Raw genomic sequence first — 14,466 nt, 5'->3', positions numbered from 1 at the left:
ACAGAGGCTATAGAGATGGTGACCATGCAATGCATGTAGTTACAGAGGCTGTAGAGATGGTGGCCATGCCATGTGTGTGGTTACAGAGGCTGTAGAGGTGGTGGTCATGCCATGCATGTGGTTACTGAGGGTTTTGAGATGGTGGCCATACCATGCATGTGGTTACAGAGGCTGTAGAGATGGTGGCCATGCAGTGCACATGGTTACAGAGGCTGTAAAGATGGTGGCCATGCCATGCATGTGGTTACAGAGGCTGTAGAGATGATGGCCATGCCATGGGTGCGGTTACAAAGGCTGTAGAGATGGTGGCCATGCAGTGCATGTGGGTACAGAAGCTGCAGAGATGGTGGCCATGCCATGCATGTGGGTACAGAAGCTGCAGAGATGGTGGCCATGCCATGCATGTGGTTACAGAGGCTGTAGAGATGGTGGTCATGAAATGCACATGGTGTATCATGTCCTGGTGAATGTCTTAAACACCATTCCTCATGCTGGAGACATACAAAATCTAATTGCTTTACAAATCAACCCATCTATAGTAAGATAGATAGCAAACTGGCTGAAAGACAGAGCGCAAACAGTGTGATTTGCAGATGCCTCTTCAGTAAGTATGAAACTGACCAACCTCTCCTTTTTGGTATTTACTTCTCAGATCTCCAAATGGAGAGCCATAACCTTTGGCTAACAAAGTTTGCAGATGACTCAGTCACCCTCTGATACCCACCTCTCTTGAATAAACTCTCCTTAGCAAACCCTTGATATAATAAAACTGAGCTCAAAATAAATGCTAAAAAGTGTAGCATTACTTTTGGTAGACAACCCCTCCCCTCATCATAGTGTATAATCAAAACGCCACTACAAAATGAAAATGTCGTCAGGAACCTAGAAACTTGTGCCAGTAGTGCCCTCCCTTCTGACCATCATGTGACAGCAGTTGTCCAGAAATCCTTTTAGTTTGCCCATCTAATTACCGAGAGAATATCAGCACAGTCTAATGAGGTAATCACCTCCTTGTAGTCAGCTGTGATAAGGCCAATTATCAAGTACAACCCCCCTTTGGGATGTAACTAAACATATCAAACAATTAGAAAGATCCCAGAGGCTCCTAACTAGTAAAATCACATGCATAAAGTCTCCAAAGTACCAAGAGAGCTTAGAAACTTTCGCCCTTTATTTATTATCTTACAGACTTTTGAGGAAAGATCTGTCTTGCTTAATGCACCATTACAAACCCAGTTGTCATGGATCTCTGGTTTCTCTGCCTGTCTAAAATCTCCAGCAATATTAAAACCAGGGACCTAAATCTTCACCAGCAGATAGATATAGCACAGTGGAGAGGCATGCTTATAAGGCATCATCTCCCATACCTTTGGAATAAACTTCCCCTATGTGTTAAGCAAAGCAATTTACTATCTTAATTTAAACATAAACTAGTGACTGAATGGGTATCCACAAATTTACTCTAGGTTTTACTAGTATGGCCTTCTAGGAGAAAGGAGGTGCAGCCTGAGGAAGGGTACTAGCAAACTGTGAATGGTCATAAGATTCTCTGGCCTTGGAACATCTATGAATCTATAAATCTAAACTGTTTTTATGGCTTACTCTCATAGTTTTCAGGAAATCTTTGTCTATATCCATAATGATCCTGAACAGCATAAAGTGGTTGTAAGAGAATAAATGAATAATTAAATACAGCAGAATGATTACTACATTGTAAGCCAGTCTAGCGCCAGTGAAATGTACTTCTGTGGAAAATTCTGCCTAAAACAGGCTATTTGACAGGAGAGCAAAAGCCTAGCCTGGTATTCATTGGATGAAGGGCAATAAACACACAGGTCTGTACTAAATTATGGAAATTAAAATTCAGTTGTAGAACATACCTCTCAATATTAAAATGTATGTACACGGATGTAATGTTTTATTGTACTTTTGACTGTGTTTTGAAAATGGTTAATAGACCAGTCCAGTTACCTGGAAAACAAACATCATTCAATCAATCAATCAATCAATCAATCAATCAATAAATAAGTAAATAAACTGTCTAGGATTGTGAAGAACTTCCCTGATTTTGTCTCATATCTTTTTGCCCTGTCCCTTGTAAAATATGTTATTTAATTTTATGGTAAATCACTCAGGATCATACCTCTCAACTCTCCAGAATTTTGCAAAATGTCCAGATTATTGCCTCATATTTTGGTCTGTTCCTCATAATAGCTGTGGTTTTCTGGCAACCGTTGAAGATTGTTCTTACAAAGTAATGAAACATTTGAGTCTTTGACTTTATATCCTTCAGAAAATGCATGCTAATGCAAAACCTATTATTCTAGCTGCTTTCTAAGTTTATTAGATCAATGCTTAAATCCTGTCCATGATTTTAGCTCTTTATTACACTATTATTTTTGCTTTTCCAGAATTCTTAAGCAAAAGTTGAGAGGTATGCAGAGGATTACAGTCAGTCAGTAATGCCAGACAAAGTTTCCTACTTCCATTGTTCCAAAAATGCATGCTGATGAAAGCTTGTTTGTTCTGTTAACATTTTAAATAAATACATAATAGTAAAACCTGTCCCTGGTTTTGAGCCTTCATTCTGCTGTTATGTTTGCTTTATCCAAAACTGTTGATGAAAAAAGTTAATCAGTATGCCTCAGAAACACTTACATAGATTTTTATATCGTAACTGAGAGCTCAGGCAGCCAAAAAATAAATTTTAGTACTCACATTGTCTTTTTTCTGTTGCCTGAGGTTGTGGCTACCTCAGAAATGGCTATGTGAATGATTCTGTGTAATTTCTACTCTGGCAGTACCCCCCCCCCCCGTAGTTCTGGTGCCCATGGGTGACATCTTAATGAGAGAATATTGACCCATTTGGGGACTTGCACATTTAACAATTATGCAGATTGTAAAACAGCAGACAACTTGGTTCTTTAAAGCACATTCCTTGGGGTCCTGAGTGCAATGCAATGTACTATCTCTTCCCAGGAATCTTAATTTTATAAATTGCAGTACTCTCTAAGACTATGAGTATATTATAGCAGTACTCTCCAAGACTCTGATTGTATCACAGCAGTGACAGTGTTTTATATATATATATATATATATATATATATATATATATATATATATATATATATATATATATATAACTATATAACTATATCTATATCAACTATATCTATTTCTACATCATGCAGTATATCTTGTCCTGACAGGGACTGCAATACAGTACATTCTTCATAGGACTCTAAGTGCAGTATAGTACATTCTTCATAGAACTCTCAGTGCAGTGTAGTACATTCTTCATAGAACTCTGAGTGCAGTATAGCACATTCTTCATAGAACTCTCAGTGCGGTGTAGTACATTCTTCTGAGTGTGGTATAGCACATTCTTCCCTGACTCAGAGTGCAGTTGAATGCATTTTCCCTTATTCTATGTGAAGTAACACCTTCTTTAGCCAAGTATCTTACTAGACAGAAACTGAGCACTGTATTTGCTGTTAATATTGTCCATTCCATAATTTTCTTCTCCAATGGATGCCTATGTCCCAAGTAAAATGTTTACTTTTATCCCATAGAATTTCCTCTTTAAGTTAATCCACATTTCTCAAATTTATATTTCAGGTTGCCCTTGGTATAACTCATAAATGTTAAACAGCTAGTTTGTTCCTGTTTTTAATGCTAAATAGAAAAAACGAAGCACGACTTGCTTCCCACTTCCTTTTTTTCTTTTTGTAGACCTGTGGCATATTTTCCCACATCCGTTTTGGTGACTGTGCTTTTTCTCATTTGACATGTAAACCATGCAAAATCTAAAGAAAAAATTAAGCTTTATCTTTTCTTGATTACTTGGCATTTACTAAACATAATTTAAAGGTATCAAATCCTTAGCTTCATACTATCCTACTGTGTTAAAATAATTATATAATCTTACATCACAAGGTTTCTTTAGCAAGTACTTAGGTTGAATATAACTTGGAAGGAACAAAAATATGAGACTTCATGCACTTTAATAAATATATAAAACCAATTTCACAAACCATAATTTTTACCGATAGCAGGCCTTTCAAAGTAACAGTCTTCAAAGGAAATGTTAATTGTGATAACACAGTCACTTTCATTTTTATGTCAACTGTCATATGCTTAAATTCCCATATCACAAAAGACTAAAGAGTTTCATTAACATTTTTTAATTTACTAATTAGGTAAATGAACTGGTGCTAGGAACCTTTCCAGCTACTACTTTGGCTAGAGACAATATAGTTCTTACATAATGTAAAGTACAGTCAGCAATCTGTACATGTATGTCTTACAATAACAACAAAAAAGTAAATTATAGGTTCATAGATAAGTACTAGGCTAACTGCCTTTGTGGATCATTTTAAGCCAAGCCAATTTCCCTCAGAGGTGAGAGACAAACCCTGTACCTTATGTTTGTGAGATAAACACCTTAACCATTATACCAACCCCTAACCCCAAATGCATCGAAGCCTTCTTGACTAGGAATTGAACCTGTTGTATGGTGGTGAGAATGCCGAATCCTAACCACTGGACCACCAGTGACTCCCCCCTTCAAAGGTGATAATCAATCCCTATAACCTGTATCTCTGAGGTAAACACCATAACCATTTTGCCAGCCGTCAACCCTCACCAGCCCCCATTATAAATATGTTAAATGCAGTCAGAAGAAGTTGGATGGGGGAGCATGAGGTTTGGAGGGAGGATAAATTGAAAAGAAGGAGCTAGGGAAGAGCATTTGAATTTTAGGAAGGTGGGCCTAGTGAGGACCTACAGACAAAGATTGTTGAAAGGTGATGCAGAACTGAAATGAGAGGGCATGAACAAGGCAAATACGTGCTAGACAAGGAAAGGCAGAGACAAATACACTGCATATGTGATTATAACTAAGGTGTTAATGAAAATAGGTGCATGATACATTTCACATTACCATGACTGTTCTGAAAGTGCTGGGGTCTGAAACTCATGTGTCTATCATGACTTCATTATGCCCACCTTCAGCTATTTGCAAGACTAATATAGATGTTTGGAGGAACAGAACAAACACTATGATTGCTTAAATCTTGACATTCTTTGCAGATCTGCACAGTTAACAAGTCTGGCCCATTGCCCACAGGGCCAGATGCTATGTCCATAGCAGTTGTTTAGCAGGACATCATTACAGCAAGTCTTGATGGCACATATAGAGCTTTCAAAATCATCTATCCTATTACTACAGACCAAGTATTACATTCAATTACATGCTGACATGTTTCACATACCTGTTTTATTAGTATGCTCTTTTCTGTGTTACACTTGATGATGCCTTCCTTGTTTTTTTGTTGTTGTTTTGTTTAGTATTATTTTTATTTTTTAGTAGTATTTTTGTTTTTCCTTTCTTTTTATTCCCCCCCCCCACTACAGGGATCCAGCTGGTTTGAATAGTTGCAGCATGGCTTTTGTAGGTGATGCTCATGATCAGGTGATGGCTTCTGCACCAATTGGTGTTCCCCACTTGCCAATTGCATGCAGGAAGCTGTGTAGTTCTTCCAATAGCCAATGTCATAGCAACCCACTACTATAAATGACTACGTCATGTGGGCATTGTCCCTTTCCTGTATGGAAGACATCCTTTCTGTGAGTGGGCAGCAGTGTTACAGACAGCAGGTAGCACTACCTCTTACAGCAGTTCTTCTGGACACCGGCTAACTACATGCTTGTATAAGGTTCCAGACCTATGGACAGTGTGTGAGTATTACTGTTATATGCATTGAATACTGCTAGTTTTACAGAGTTTGTGTGTACATGCTAGTTTTGCATGGAATGCAGTCTTTCTGCATAGCTCTCAACTGTGGGCCTATCCACATGATGGCCAGAGGATTGGCTGTTATGTTTTGTCTGTTCCCCACACAGGTCTTGTCCCTGATATATCAGTGGCATTCTCTCTGTTGATTGCTATCAGTACATGGCAACCACCATTTGTGCTTCTGACTTCATATTCCTGAGTAAGGGTATGTTGCAACCAATCCTGTAACACCAGAAACTTTCACAGTGTATAACAGCAATATTTCAAATATGGCCCTGTGTTTCAGCCTCTGTCTTCCATCTATATACCAAGCTTTGTCCAGATGTCATGTAGTAAGAGGTTGATAGGTAATGTTGTATTTAGTGCTGACATTCCTGCTATAATTCCAGTGATGTTGTGGACTCCCACACAAATTGTGAGGTAGGGTCCATATATATGAGGCCTACAGCTAGACAAAACATGTATGACCCTGTACAGTATGGTTGTCGGTGTATGGAGAACACTGTTATATGCCCTTGTAAGACATTTTATGTGGGAGGGGTATGAATTGTTTTTAACCTAGGCTGTTACAACATGTGAGGGATATCAGTAATAAGGAACATTAAGGTATATGGCTGTACATTTTCATATGTTTCACCATCGGAACAGTGGTTGGCTAGAGCTTACTGTCTTACACACAGTTCTGTTTGCCAGTGTGATAGTGACATTTTAAGTTAAGAATTATTATGTAACAGATACATTTACATTGTGCCAACTGATACTTTTCCCCCTAGGGGTTGAGTACAGAGTGTAATTGGAGGCTGTTGAAGTACATCTGTAATTAAGTGTTGATTGATTCTTATCTTTAAGGTAAGTGTGTTTTTTACTGTTGTACTACTTGGAAGACTTTAGCCTAGACAGCAAAGTATGTTATGTTTTGCAGATTACTGTATCATATGTTTTCTTTGAGAGTTGCATTAATCAGTTATTGTGTATTTCAAACACGTAAACGCTATAAGAAATGGCATAAACAACTGAAATAGTACACAAATAAACATTTATATGTATGCGAATTAAGTGTGGTGTCATGTCCTTTGCAGTATGTGTGGGTATAAGTTTCATGCAATAATTTTCATTTGTAGGAAAGAATCAGACACTGGCCATTTGAAAAGGTGGCAACTGTAGGAATAATGGATGTTTGATATGCTGTGCACTTTCTATATATTCTCTCTCTCTCTCTCTATATATATATATATATCTATATATATATATATATATATAGATATATAGATATATATGTATTTATATATATATATATATATATATATATATATATATATATATATATATATATGGATTCACTTTATAATCCCGAAATCCTGAAATATTGAATTTCAGAATCTCAAAATCATAAAGCTGAAACCTTTTCTGTCCTAGAGTTAAAACATTTGATTTTATAAAATACTCATGATGCTCTGTTAACCACTTGATTAATCATTATGCTGTAATTATATGAATATGTCCTAAATAAATACAATTATACTGAACAATAGATGTATTTAAACATTAGGTTAATCGATACCAAATATATTGATTATCCTTTTAGACAGGTGTAACGTAAGAGAGAGGAGTATATTCTGATAGCAGGGTTTACTATCGAATCTGCAAAGTGAGTGCTGTTGACTGGCATGTGATCAAAAGGCAGTTTTCAAATCAGCAGGATGCCGACTCAAATAACATTGAATACACTACAGCGAATGGGTAGTGCAGTTCGATTATCTGAGTTTGGCATTGTGAACGGAGATTGCGGTTCAGTGAGGAACAGGGAGTTAACCCATTTCCTCATTGTAGTGCTTTATCGGAGTTGGTATATATGATTTGCAGGGGGTGTGGGAGGTGCAGGGGGGCTTGTCTCCCTGCAAAATAGTAAAATACATGTACTGTTGACTGTGGAATGTCATGGACCGGTAATCTGCATAACATGGGTGACTGACGTCACCTCCTGCTGTGTCAAATACATTGAACTACAGGTGTCTATGTATTCAGTTTTGACCTGGCTACATTTTTGCCATTCTGGATTGAAGATTTTGGGTCAACCATGTGACCGGTCGATGTATGCAGTTTCAAGTTTTCAATAGTAAACTAATAACAGATTTATGTCTGTCCACTGAAAATCATAAATAGAAATTCAGCCATTTTTTTCTTGAACGATACAAATAACTGACAAACCTGGAGAATTAAATGTTTCTTATATACTACCTATTTATCAGGAATTATTTCACCTTGCTTATATATTCAGTAAGTAAATGTTGAATTATATGGAATAGTAATCATCTATGAGTTTGTTTGATGTTTTGTGTTTCGATCAAAGTCAATGTTGTTTATTCAAACTAAACTCATAGATATATATCTATATATCTATATATATATATATATATATATATACACACACACACACACACACACACACACACACACACACACACACACACACACACATTTTCTCTATGTCACTGATGGGCCTGCAAGGGTAAAATTTTTCTTTGTTTGTTCATGCTTGTGGATATACATTTGTATGCTAGATGACTGATTATATATCCAGTTAATGCTTAGCTTCTAAGTACAGCTTTTTCTTTATATTGTTTAACATACTTTACATAGTTAACAAATAACACTTTGCCACAACCTCTGCACTTCCCTCTGTACCTCTAAACTGTAGATGCAGTACTTTCATGATAATGATTCAGAATCATTTAGCAACAGTCACAGTGTATCATTTGGTTGCTTCTTATTTACAATATAAAAGACGTTTGTTGACATTATGCTTCTGGTAAGTCTTTGTGGCTGAGAAGAAAGCTATTTATTTATTTATTTATTTATTTATTGACATTTGTTGACATTTGATTACTGGGAAAAGTATGACTGGTTAAGTGACCATTTTCAGTGGAAGCTCTGAGAGAAAACCTTCAAAGTATTCTAAAATCATTTTAAGAACCATACTTTTGTCAATGTTCAAAAATAATACAAAAATATCTACAGTTTAAATAATTATACCAAGTTAGACATTATGTGACAAAAATTGGTTACAAACAGAAATGTGCCACAAAGTCTTGATCTGATGAACACTCAACATTAAAGTGCCTGGATTTCTCAATTTTACCATTACCACGGTCCAAGAAAGAATGCATGATTATCTATGACAAACTTGGAAATAGAGATATCAGATATGACATCATAAAAATCAGTTTTCAAAGAAAATGTATATATTTGCAAAACGTGTATGCTTTTTTTTATAATTTTGGTGCAGGAGATACATTATATCAGTTAAGATTCATCTTCAAAAAATGCTTTCAATGCCACTCCTTTCTATATTTGGAAACATATCCTTGCTGGTTTAGATCAGTCCAAGTCTTTATCTGTTATTATATCCCAAACATCCCTGTTATTACTGATAAACACTACAAACCTAAAACACTATCATCCAAAAATGTGGCATATTCCCCAAATGGGACACCCAAGTTATATTGTGAGTGTTATGTTTGTCCAAAGCCATTAATACCCTTCCTGAAATTCCCATATACACTTGCAACCCATCAATGGCTATTAAGGACCAGAATCCAAAAGACTTGGTCTCAATGTAAGTGACTTAATCCAGTATAAGGCCTATCTGTAAAGCAGTTTAACACCCGGGTAAGTCACTTCAAAGATTCTAAAAGACTTCCTCTTGTAAGTGACTAAACCCAGTATAAGGCCTATCTGTAAAGCAGGTTCACACCTAAATAAGTCACTTTGACTGAGAGTAAGTGTTTTGGAATTGGGCATACCTTTCTTTTTTCAAAACTGGAATGCTTGATTTTCTAGAACTACTGGTACTAAGATTCATGTGCTTGACCTATGCATTCTAGTTAATATTTTGGGTCTATATTAGATCACCGAACACTTAAAAAAGTGAAGGGTGATTAATCGACCCTATGTAAGCGAAAGCTTACAATTTCTGTCAGAGCAGCGATTATTTTCCTAGGGAAAAAAAATTGCTGTTCCAACAAAAAAAAAACAAAAAAACTTTAAACATTACATTAAGTGGGGGGCTTTGCCCTCCACACCCCCTACTTAAATATACCAACTCTGAGACCGCACTACAGTGCCAAAAACAGTAAAGTAACAAAGCAACCAAGCAAACTGTTTCCCAGGGAAATAATTTGCTTAAAAGCCGTTTTGATATTTTGCCTTTTCAGGCTTTTGAGTTCGACCAAGATGCATTCCAAAGAATGCGTCTTCGGTCTTCTAATAGGGAACCAATATTTTGTTTCCTTGAGAGAGTCATTAAGGTATGATTCTTACAACTATTTTTTTTTTCTTTTTTACAAAACTCTATATGCTCTTCCACCATTCTACTGCTGCTTGCATGCCATTGACATTTGCAGAAAGAATTTCCAGAATTAAATGGAACCCTTTTAGAAAGATTTACATAGCCAATACATTAATGTGGGCTGTTTTGTTCATTTACTGTTTTATTAGATGTAATATAAAGTAGTGTATAAAATGTCTAGTAAGAATGAACCATATAAAAATCATAAATATTGTAAAACACAGAGGTAGAAGAAAAGAAAATATAATGTTAGAGTTTATGTAATTAGACCCTTCATGGTTCAGTGTGTTTCCTTGTGCTGTCTTCACTTTTACAAGCAGGGAAGGCTCTTAATGTTGTACATTGAGTCGAACCTTAAAAAGGATTGATAAATATGAATGCCTTATATTTCCAGACCTATTTTGCAGAAGAGGTGAATAATGTTTTAAGACTTTCCTCGTAAAGTGTTCTATGCAAAAGGTCAAACTTCCACCTTTGATGCATTAACAACATGATCGAAATTCTGATTTCATTCCTAAGTTAAGTCTGCATGTTGTATTTACAGGCCAGGTACTTTTCAGGGTAGAATATTCACTTTTATAGCACTAGTTTCACCATTATTGAGGACTGATATTTCTGAAAATCTTTTTTTAAGCTCATCCAGCCTTAGTATTTAAATCCTTTACCCCATGCCGATGCCGAATTTGAGTCATGTGATGGAGCTCTATCAGAATCCTAATGTTCAGTAGCTGACTGGTATATTGCTTTCCTGATGTACTGCTTTATACCAGGAGCAGTTAGTTGAAGTGATGCTATTTTATGGTTCTTCTATAATTAGCTGCTCACAAATACCAAATTTGTGCAAAACTCTAGAGGGCTTTTATTAAAGATTCAAGAATGTTAAACTACAGATGTCTTCTTCACATTTGGTAACATTACAGACATCAGACCCTAAAAAACCATCTAGAGCAAAGGACATGTATCTCAGCAGATTAATTGTATTTATGTTTACCCATTTCATTCATTTACACAGATGTGTGCTTTGTCTTACTGTAACAGAAAATATGCCTTGTATGTAATTCTAGTGCTTTTACCTGTAGTTGTCCTATTCTTTCCCCATTTATTTTGTTTTTAAAATCTATCCCAGTACATTTATATTCTGCTTAATGTTAGGATCATAACAAAACTGTATAATTAAAATAAAAAGTCCAGGAATTCTTGCCACAGAATGCTCACTGGAAATAAATAATAACAATAATACATAACTCACCTAAAATAATAGATGTGCCTAGCTCATCTTTATTTATTTAATCACATACTTCATTGCATGCTTTTTTTTCAAATAAACAAAATAGCTCATATAAGATAGTGTCCTTTTAAGTGCCGGGATAAAGCAGAAGTGAAACTGGCTTGTATTTCCTATCTTTAAGTTAAATTAGTTTGTTCATCATAGTGTTTTATCATAATAAAAAGTGCGGCATAAAACATTAGTAGATATCTGATTAGTTGAAGGATAAAAACAGTTAATTAGGAACATAACTTTGTGGGAATGCAAATGGCCTGAAACACATGGTAAAAATGAGAGCTTGGTGTTTATTTTATGACTGAATGTTGAATTCTGAGAAAATAAAGGTAAACAATGCGGCTAATTATTTCAAATGTTTATGAACACCTTTATGCATGTTTAATAGTAATCAAATTAGAGCTTGTTTCAACATACAACATTACTGCCATGTAAGAAATGAGTTTATAATCGAGTCACCTGCTTTCTTCAGTTATTCCTTTATTTTTTGGAAAGTAGCATATGTTATCATAAGGGTATCATGATCCTTGAAATACCTGGAAGCTGAACCTATGCTGGTCAAAGTATCACACCAGTACCTACAAAAATGGGAGGTACATACAGAAGAACAAGCACACGTTGTACTGGTCTGGACACTGAGACTGAACTGCGAAGGTCTATGCTTTGCATGGATTTGTTTCAATTTACTTGCATTTACCCCTTGATATCTGCCATTAAGAAGGTTTTGAAATATTTTTTTCTTTTTTACCCAGCCTTTATATTGTTGTTTTGCGCTTAAATGTATCATTATCCACCAGTGCAGACAATTATAAATGTACTGGGGGATGGAAACTTCAACCCTAAGGAAGACAAGACTTCTTAGAAGGTGCTTGAATCTATCTTCAGGCTTAGAATGTGACCCAGGATGTCAATTCACCAGTCAGTCTCTCATTGTGACTCTTTATAATTCATAGAATGTTACTTACATATCTCCCCTTAAATGAGTTACATATATTCAAAAACTATATTGCCAAGGCTTAACTGGAGATACGCTTTCTCCCTAAATTCCTATCTAAATTAATTTTTCACTAGTCTGTCAGAGGTACACAGTACTACATGTAAGCAGCATTTCTTACTGTTTCTAGAATTGTTTCTTTTCCTTTTATATGATAGTTGAAGCATCTCTATAACATTTATTGCTCCATTGATTTAGTGAATTTCTCTCATAAAAACAGTATTAAAGGAATTAAACCTGGATTGTTCTCACATTATCTCCAGGAATGATTCCTGTTTTATTAGTCATCATGCCAAAGTTAAAACATTTGTGCTCATTTTTCTTATGTAAATCTCTTTGTACACATGTACTCGGAGAATTAGTTTTTCATACATTCATGGACAAAATCTGAAACATAAAGCACTTGCTCTTTTATAAGGACTTAAATGCTTAAATTAATATGGATTAATGCAAACTTTTAAGTATTTAGTAAATGACGTATGTTACAGAAACTTATTGTATAAATGAAATCTGCACACTTACTTTTGTTCTTTCAGAACCACACCAAGGCAAACATCCTCAAAAGAAAAATCTTCTTTAATTTGCTGGTGTACCTGTGATGCTCACAAGACACCAAAAATGCAGAAGAAATGTGTTGGCAAAAATAATTTGCTTGTTGGTTTTCATTCTACTTCCACTTCCTGAAAAAAAACTGATGAGAGATCTTTTGCTGTATAGTACAATATGGCCCCAGTCCTTAAAGGGACATCGACAATTTCAAGGAACACGATGCAGATTGTCCATTCAGTGTTCTGAGTTCTGACAGAGAGCAGGTTCAAACGCCAGGCAGTTTTCTGCAGACTTTATATGAAGTTATAGGCTACAGTGCTTATATCCACAAAAGTCTAGAAATGGCAAACAGAAGAATTCTTCTGCAAATAAGATAGTGTGTCTGAAATGAATTATGTCAATAAAATGTAGGATGTTGATCATTCCAGTAAAGAAACAGACATCATTACACTGTAACTTTATCACCATTCACGGAGGGCCAAAGCTACTATGTATACTTTTAGCTAGTGTCTGCAAAGTGCAATGAAAGAGGAAGTTGCTTGTGGTTTGTGAGAGAGTCAGAACAAAATAAAAAAAGGTGTTTTGCTTGCATTGAGCTAGACTCCATCAAGAGCTATTTTCAGGTTCCTGTTATATGCCTATACACATTTAAAATAGCATTAATGTTAAAAAGCTAGTGACTGTTACTGTAGCAATTTTGCATAAAAAATGAGTAACAACCATCTTTTCCAACTAATTGCACTTTCACATTGTTTATCTTTATCTGCAGTCATGCACAGATATGTCAGCATCCAATATTACCTAAACTGGGAACAATAGATAGGAAATCTGCCTCAGTTGTTGATATTTATCATTCAAAACTGACCTGTTACTTGAGGTACTCAGGATCAGATTAATTGTCCTTGGGCATTTTGGCCAAGAGCATATTTTTTGGGCACTGTTGGTGGAATTTGTTTTGTGAGAAAGCCACACTGAATAAGAATCTGAATTGTGCATTTCTGCTGTAAATGGTGTGCCATTTGGTTGGTGAAGTACTTGTGCATGTCTATGACTTTATGGCTAGAGAAAGGTTTCAAATTCATATTAAGACTGATGTTTTTATTTTGGTAACAATTACTTTTAAGGCTGTGATTAGTTTTTGCTTTAGTTTTATATTTATGGTTAAATTAGGATTTGCTTCAGGGTTAGTATTACAGTTGGGTTTAAGGTTAGTGTTAGAGTTAATACCTAATTTCTCACCTGTCCAGATTTTTGCCAAATGTCTAGATTTCTGGCTCATATTTTTAGTCTGTTCCTAATAAAATTTTTGGTTTCCTGGAAAATCACAGAGGATTGAAGTCACTAAATAATGACAGACATTTGAGTTTCAGACTTCATACTCTTTAGAAAATGCATGCTAATGCAGAATATATTATTCTTAAATTTATAAGAACAACATTTAAAACGTGTCCCTATTTTGGGCCTTTGTCCAGATTTCTTGTGCTAAGTGGTTGAGA

The 14,466-nt window shown here is 35.6% G+C and overlaps 1 protein-coding gene across 2 annotated transcripts in view; it reads right to left on the bottom strand.

Moving 5' to 3' along the window:
- The window catches only part of GPR68 (G protein-coupled receptor 68), a 125,766-nt gene extending 112,383 nt beyond the window's left edge, over nt 1–13,383 (bottom strand). The window contains exon 1 of one of the 2 annotated variants that reach the window (XM_044074713.1): nt 12,944–13,383. The gene's annotated coding sequence lies outside the window, so the exon portion shown is untranslated. The remainder of the gene's footprint in view (nt 1–12,943) is intronic. The other variant, XM_044074712.1, reaches the window with a different exon arrangement.
- Nucleotides 13,384–14,466: the final 1,083 nt, after the last annotated feature.

The sequence above is a fragment of the Protopterus annectens genome, chromosome 6.part0 (genome assembly GCF_019279795.1).
Source record: "Protopterus annectens isolate FY-2018-M chromosome 6.part0, PAN1.0, whole genome shotgun sequence".
NCBI classification, from domain to species: Eukaryota; Metazoa; Chordata; order Ceratodontiformes; family Protopteridae; genus Protopterus; species Protopterus annectens.
Note: the sequence above shows the minus strand (reverse complement) of the source record. Positions and strands in the feature narration are given on the sequence as shown.